Source organism: Capsicum annuum, chromosome 3 (genome assembly GCF_002878395.1).
Source record: "Capsicum annuum cultivar UCD-10X-F1 chromosome 3, UCD10Xv1.1, whole genome shotgun sequence".
Taxonomy (NCBI): Eukaryota; Viridiplantae; Streptophyta; class Magnoliopsida; order Solanales; family Solanaceae; genus Capsicum; species Capsicum annuum.
The window spans coordinates 102,221,812-102,230,418 of NC_061113.1; positions in this window are offsets into that span (position 1 = coordinate 102,221,812).

The window sequence follows — 8,607 nt, forward strand, 5'->3', positions numbered from 1 at the left end:
TAATCTATAAAAGGAGGTGATATTGTGTCACAATCCAAAAATTCATGTCATGATGACACCTATTAATTTCCACCAGTTGGTTAGCCAAACTCCATACCCCAAAGGAAGAGGTAATATACTAACAAAATAAAAGAGCAAATCATAAAAGCAGACGGGCTAAATATAAAGATATATGTAGATGATACAACCCATAAGTATGTTTGTGAAGAGCGAAGGAGCAAAATATACAAAATACACCAAAGACCTACTATCCGTTGGTACAAAAGCTACTACCAGTGGCGGAGCCACATTGAATTTAAGAGGTTCATCCGAACCCCCTTCATCGAAAAATTATACTATTATTATATGGTCAAAAATTATTTTATGTATATATAGTAGATGTTGAACCCCCTCTGACTAGACCATATATTTACTTCTAAACTCCTTAATGAAAATTCTGGCTCCACCACTGGCTACAACATACATCAGGAGTATGATATAAGTCCAATTTGTACAGAACTATTTGTGAATAACAAATTAAAGATTAGCCCTAAATCAAAGGGAGACGGAATAGCTCCGGACTTTAAGAGCTCACCCCAAGTCTCTATTCAAAATGTTGCACTTAAGGTAGGCATCAACAAAAAAAACTCATACTAGGATTTGCATTAGATAAAAATGCAGAAATGTCGTATGAGTACAAAAATACACTGTACGCAGTAACATCATATAGGCCAACCAAGATCAAATAAGATATAAATATAATAAAGTGCGAATGTAAGGTAAGCTAAACACAATAATACTAGACAAAGTCTAGCTAGACATATCTAAGCAATGGAGAGCAATATAAACATGTAAATAATCATTGTACATAATAATAATAATATAACTACAACCTAATCGGGGTCCCACAAGCCCAAAAGGCACAAGCAGCAAGCAATATAACCCAACCAGAACCTATAAGCACAGCATGTACAAATAACATACTATACTAGCTATGAGTAGTACATATTGATGAATGAGTTAAAAAGGGGTAGGTACTGTAAATGCAGAAAGAGAACCTTGCAATAAGTGACCCAGAATCTACCTCGAGACGTCTGATATTTACCTCAGACATAGACAATGAATCAAGTGTAATTACTCTCGAAATCTTACATCAGGAATAACCATAAGATAAAGAATACAAGAACTGAGATCTTCCTCGTACCGATTTCTAGAAGGTAGTGCAACAACTTTTGAAAGATCACCATTGAAAAACTATCAATATAAGGTGACATAACTCCTTAAAGCTTAAACAATATGATAAAAAAAGAGGCAAATCCCCTAAAACTAAAGTTGGTAGAAAGTCCCTCCATACCACATCAAACTCAAAGTATAAGAATGCATAAGAGTATGCATGCTATTCCAAATACAAGAGTACGTGCATAGATATACAGATCACTAACACATCTAAAATTCCTCGAAGACCTAACCTAACACAAAAAGGCTACCCAAACCTAGACTAATGCTCCCAATAGTAATCCTATATCTATCAGAAATCCTAAGTTAAGCCCTTATCTAGATGTAACTACCTTAACTAAGAATTTACAGAGAAACTCTATCCTAAGAAGCCTAAATGAGCTAATGGTACTAGGAATATGTAGACTAGTCACCTCCAAACCACCATGTACCATTACCAAGTAGCAAGTTATAAGACATATACCTTATTCAAGCCAAGTCTAAAATTAGGTAAGACAAAACCAAAATGGAGGTAAAATAGCTCGCTTTTGAACTACTACTCCGAGGTTTTTCTTTCTTGGGAAGTATCCGACTACTGCCATGTTGTCAAAACAATGATCTATACATCAAAATGAGAAAAAATATATCCATCCTGTAAAGTTATACTCTGAGACAAAAGCTGAGTCAAAAACCAACCTATGGAACCCACTAATGAAATTAAAAAATTGAACCTGTAACTAGGTATCTCATAAACGATGTGTCACGTGCTAAAAAAATTTAGCATGACTGAAGCCCAAATAAGGCTCAAAATTAGTCTACAAATTTTGAGTAATGCAAGAGCCAAAACTAAGAAATTTCAATGAATTAGGATGGGTTTTGACAAGAAAACTAATGGAAAAAGCTTAAGAGAGGTAAGGTTATCATACTTGAACTCAATAAAGTGATATCTTTTCATTGTGATCTTAGGAGACCTATCATGATTGCATGGGTCCACTGCGGTAGACTATCACAAATGCAATGGTCCCTTTGTAATTGGACAGAAGGTTCGAACCCCAGGGTACTATGGACTCTTCATCATAAATGCAATAAGCCTCTGATGATTTCAAAGGATAATTGGATTGACCTTTGCGAATGCAACTAGTTTATCACATGTGCGAAGAACACCTAGTGCCTACACTACATGTTGTGCACCAATAGTATTCCTTAGGTTGGAAATTCTCTTAATAAGTCCTCTAGATTTTTAGGAACCACGTGTACTCAAATCAAATATGCTACCTGTAATGGGGTCAACTTTTTCTATTTAGACACAAATCAACAACCCACCTATGGATTCAACCCTCAAATTTTTCCTTCAACACATAGTTTCCTTGGCTTACGAAATTTAAACCACAAGCATATATAGGAAATAACTTTTCCAACTTTGTATTAAACTCGTGCCACAAAGAAGCACAAAAAATCAGCCTTATAAAATTTAGCCAACATACCCAAATTTGGCTTGTGACTACTTGTTTGTGCCAACATATAGGACATAACCCAATAACTTGCCAATCATATACGAAACACATATTAAACATATGCCAATATACTAAAATAATTGACACACCCAACTAATAGGCAAATTTAAATACAAATTCAAATTACAACAACAACAAAGTTTGCTACATTATTTTATTCCAAGGTGAAGAGTTTGATTTTACCTATCAATCAATTTGTTTATAAAGTTAAATCCAAGTAGGCTGTAACTGCACAACTGTTGGAATGTACAAGGCGCATGCCCAATGCCAACACACTTTTGGTAGTAGTTATTGTAAATTTGCACCAGGACCCCAGGTATCCTGTGCACACGCCCATGCCACTGCCTTGTTATCTTCCAACTTTGCCTTGCTATGTCAACTATGCTTACCTTACCTAAGCCACATTATTATAACACGACACAACTTAGCCTTGATATACCTTTGCTTGCCTAACACTGTCACGACTTAGCCAAATTATTTCCAAGGTCTTGCTATGTTTTATCGACATGCCCATATTGGTAAAATATCCTTAAGTATGCTAAACCTCAATTAAAGTCATTGGGTCACGTCTAGATTCATCATGCAAATCTATATATATGTCTAAGCTCCCAAAATCATCAAGTTGATGGTCTAACAACCCCCCCACTAGATCAGCTTGTAGTCCTCAATGAGGTAAAATATAAGTAAACCTTGACTTCATCCCTTCATCCTCAAATGGTCGCATTGATGGTCCTTTATACCAAGTAGCATCACACATTTTCTTACCATTCTATTGAACTAGAAATTTTGGATGCCTATTCTTCTTGCCTTGTCCCAAAGTCCAGTGATCCAAAATCTTTTCAGTCTTTATACTATTATCACATAACAGGAGGAGCACGTCTGGTTGTTAAATATGCTGGATCTTCAACATCTTTATAAAATAGCTTCAGAAAGATTACATAGAAAGTAGGATTGATTTTTAACCTTTGCACTAGATTCAACTAGTATGCTACTTCACCCACACATTCTATCACTTCAAAAGGCCCATCATACTTTGATATCATCCCAAGATGAATAATCTTGATATTGATTTCTTTTAAATTTAGGTAGTAAGATTCTACAGCATCTTTTCAGCAACCTGGAATTCTAAAGAACACCAATTTCTGTCAGTATACTTCTTTATCAATTCTTTTCCTTCCTCAAACTGTCTTGCACTTCATTTAGAAACTATTGCTTTTCTTGCGCATATCTATAGATATCCAGATACTTTCCCTCTATTCTTGACATATGACTTCTAGAAGCATGTTAGGTTGTATGCCGAACACTAGTTCAAAGGGACTCTTCTCAGTTGCCAATGACCCATGTAGATTATTGCAAAATTGCACAAAGTCTAATAATTCCACCTAGTTCCACCGACTTATAGTCATATAGTGCCTCAAATACTTTTCAAAAAAATGATTGTTTCTTTTGGTATGTCCATCTATTTGTGGACGATTCACAATTATGAACTTCAGTTTAATACCTATCATGCTAAATAATGCAGTCTAAAAAAGACCTGTGAATAGGGAATCTTGATCACTCTTAATATCAAGTGCAACCCCAAAGATCTTCACAACTAACTTGTAGAATAATTTAGAAGCTTTATCCAAAGAACAAAGAGCAGGAGCGTCAATCAAAATAGTATACTTTAAGAACCAGTCAATCATAACTGTGATCAATGCTTTGTCATCAACTTTTGGAAACCCACTAATCAAATCCATAAAAATGGAATCCCTTGGAAATTCTTCAATAGGAATAGGTTGTAACAAACCAGCTTCCTTCCTTCTTTCAGTCTTATCAAGTTGACACGCAACACATGACTTCACAAAAAATTCAATGTCATCTTTTATTTTTAGAAGAAATAATTTTGAGATAATATCCATCATCCTTTTAGCTCTCAAATGACTAAAATAGATAGTATCATGTGTTTCTATAGGTGTTTTGACGCAACCCATTACCTTCAATACCATGATCCCCCTCTTAAAATATAATAGATCATCCTTGATCTAATGCTGTCTAACTGTCCCTTATTTTACTTAATCCATCAATTTCAAATGTAATGAATCAAATACAATGCTAAACTTTATCTTATCTAAGAAATCAGATTTAGGACTAGTAAGCGTGTAAATTACACTAAATACCTCTTTGCAACTTAAGGCATCTGCAACTTGATTTTTCTTGCTTGGTTTATGTATCCTAGAAAAGTATTCACCAAGTATCTCTTGCCATAGAGTCTATCTCATTCTCATATTTTGTTAAGTTTTGAAGTATGTATTATCCATATTGTCCATCTTGACAACAAATTTTACATTCCCAGCAAATACGTCCATCAGATTTGGAGAAAATAAAGGATTACCACCATCTCTTTTTAATAAACATAATACCTTTGCTCTACAGGATTCAATTTTCTACTCTCAAATGCTGCCAAATGCTCCTTCTACACCATTACACCACTGACTGTATAATTAGACGTATTTGTGTGAACTTGAAATGACAAATCCAAATCAGGCAACCAAAATATTGGTTTATAAACAATGGCCTTCTTCAAAGGATATAAAGCCTTGTCACTTGAACCTTACCAAACCCACTTAACATTTTTTTCAACAAATCGGTCAATGGGGTAGTTTTCTTTGAATAGCCTATAGTGAAGTTTTGATAATAGTTTTCTAAGCTCAAACTTTTGATCTCACAACATATAAGCTCACACTTTTCTATCTTGACATAAAGTTGATACTCTCCTAGTCTTTGCAATACTATTCTCAAATACAATAAATAATGCTCTAATGTTTTACTATAAATGATTATGTCATCTAACTAAATAACCATAAAGTAATTAAGGTACTCATAAAGAACATTATTCATTATGTTGCAAAAAGTAGCCGGGGCACTAGTCAGCCCAAATGACATTACAAGGTTTTCATAGCTACCATATGTAGTTACACGAGTGGTATTTGGGGCATCCCCCTCGAAAATGTGCATTTTCCAATACCTAAACCTTAAGTCTTACTTAGAAAAAAACTAGACTTAGACAACCTATCAGTCAAGTCTTAAAATAGCGGCACTGAATACTTATTCTTCGAAGTAACTTTCTTTAGAGCATGATAGTCCACACACATTCACCGACTTCCATCCTACTTTTTTGGGAAAAAAATTGGTGTACCATATGGAGCCTTTGAAGTCTGTCTCTATTTCGCCTCAAGCTATTCAAACAACTTTTGCCAACTTTAATGGAGACATGCAATAAAAAGGGCAAGATGTTGCGCTGATCTAAGAACTAGTTCAATCTTGTGATCAATTTTCTTCCATGAAGGAAAATATTTAGGCAAATCTAACTTAGCAACAATATCAGAACTTCAATATATATATTAGGATTCACTTGAACTAAGGCAGTAAGATAAATAGTCTCGCCTTTTTTCAAGCTTTTTTAAAGCCATGATCAATAATATTACATTACTTTTTGTCATAACCTGACCCTCGGGCCTAGCTATGATGGGTATCTCAAGCCCACCGTGGGCCGGAGACCACCCCCATAGCCTCTACAAACCGAGCATAATCCAAATAATAACAAGTAGAAGATAACCATAGAATAAAGATAAAATCATTAATGTAACTCAAGAAAAAACTTTAAGAGTCAACAACACCATCCAACCCACACACATGTCCACAAAAACATCTAAACCAGTCCAAAAATCAAATTGGGTCGGGACATTTCCCTGACCATGACAGTGACAATGACAATGATAATGTTAATATGAAATCTTCAATTCTAAAGTATGGAAAGAAACCGATGGAATGACCAAGTTTTTCGAAAGATGAAAGCTCACCACTTCACCGCAAACCAACCGACGAACCGAATCACCTAATGCTGCACAGGGGTAAAAGAAATGTCTTTGGAACCTACATAATGATACAATATAGCATCCTAGATCGGTTAGCAGGGTCAGCACTAGCATGTAGCTTATGATAGGGATAAAATAATGCCATTTCAAAATCAAGTCCAAACTTATTGTACATGTTCACATAAATGCATATATACCTACATACATATATATATGTGTGTGTGTATGTGTGTGTGTGTAAAAGATGCTAGGATAGGGAAAAAGGTTTAGCATGAGACTTAAAATCACTAACCTGGACTGTGTAGCTCTAACCATCCTAAAAACACCTACGAGCTATATGGGTTCATCTTCCCCCACCGGAACAGCCCTAGTGCGTGTTAGCCATACAAACCAGAGAAGTCCAAGGAAAGGCTAGGGTATCCACGACCCACACCAATCCAAGGTACATATATATATATATACATATACATATACATATATAAATGCATATATATATATGCATATATATATATATGTATATATATGTATGTGTTTTATATACATATATACACACACACACACATATATATATATCAAGTAGGAACTATGCACACAATCATTAAGCCTAATTAAAATGACCTCCACCTTTCACGACGAGCTACACAACCCCCATTAAGCCTAATTAAAATGTTTGCACATAACCCATCCATTTATCCAATAATCATATCTTAAGGCATTTCCCGCTGGTATCGTCATACTAATATGTTTGCAAGCTTATAGAATCATAATATTCTAATTATCCTCCAACTTGGAGCAGTCCACGACCCCCAAGCTTTAATTTAAAACTAGATCATGGCCTCTAAGGCCTTTTATAACCATTTATATTCCATTAACCTTCTATGTAATGCAATAGTTTCAAAAATGATTAACTTATGCATATAGACATATTTCAAAGTCAATTTTATAAAGGCAGGTTGAGGTTATACCAATTCCAATACCAAAAATCCATATAATTCGGGGGAATCCATGACTCTCATTCCATTATTCATAATTTCTTGAGGGAATCGATGACCCCCATTCCATTATCCATACCCATGCACTCAATGAGTTCTAAAATCCATCAATAAAGAATTAGAAAATGTATGTAAAACATAGGAATTTCGTTCAAGCAATAATCATTCAAAACCTTCAACCCAAATTTCAAAACCAAACATTAAAACCATAGAAATAACAAACCATTGCATGCCAAAATAAAATACAAGTTTAGGGTAAGAGATATATGCCTAAATATACAAAGAATTTGGAGAAGAAACCACATTTTGAGCCCTAGATGACCAATCCCTAGAAACCCTAGCCTTGATTTTGATTGGGGAATTTAAAAGAGAAGAATAGTTTATGATTATGTTAATTTAGTGAAAATAGGCTAAGGAAAGGTTTTAATTTATGGGATTAGTGTAAAGAAAGGTAAAATACCAATTTCCCTTAATGAAATACAAGTAAGAAAATAACTCCCAGTTACTACGGGTTTCATAACGACTCCTGGTCACTGGCCACGCGTGTCACCATGACTCATAGTCTAGGCAGTGACTCAAGGCCACCTTATTGGTTTGGTCACGATTTCCACCCTATGATTTATGGCTAGACCTTACAACTCGTGGGTTCCTAGTCGTACTTAAGATTGAAACATAGGTAATTCTCACTAGTTTGACTACGACAAGCACTGCGCGACTCGTATAGAGTGACTATGACTCATAATGTCTTAGTCATAGCCTAGACAGTGAACTCAACACATATAGAATTTTCAAAGTCCAATAACCTGAGGTATTACATTACCCTCCCCCAGGTTCATTCATCCCCGAATGAGGAGTCGAGCCACCCATTAGCACAATAATAAGAAAGAATGAAACCATAAAACCAAGAACAAATTTTGAAAAGCGATAAGAGTAAAAAGAGAGACCGTACCTCAAATACCTTCATCCAAAACGGGGAACAAGAATGCATATTTAGACTTCATGTCCTCTTTAGCTTCCTAAGTAGCTTCCTCTACCTTCTGAAGGTTCCTC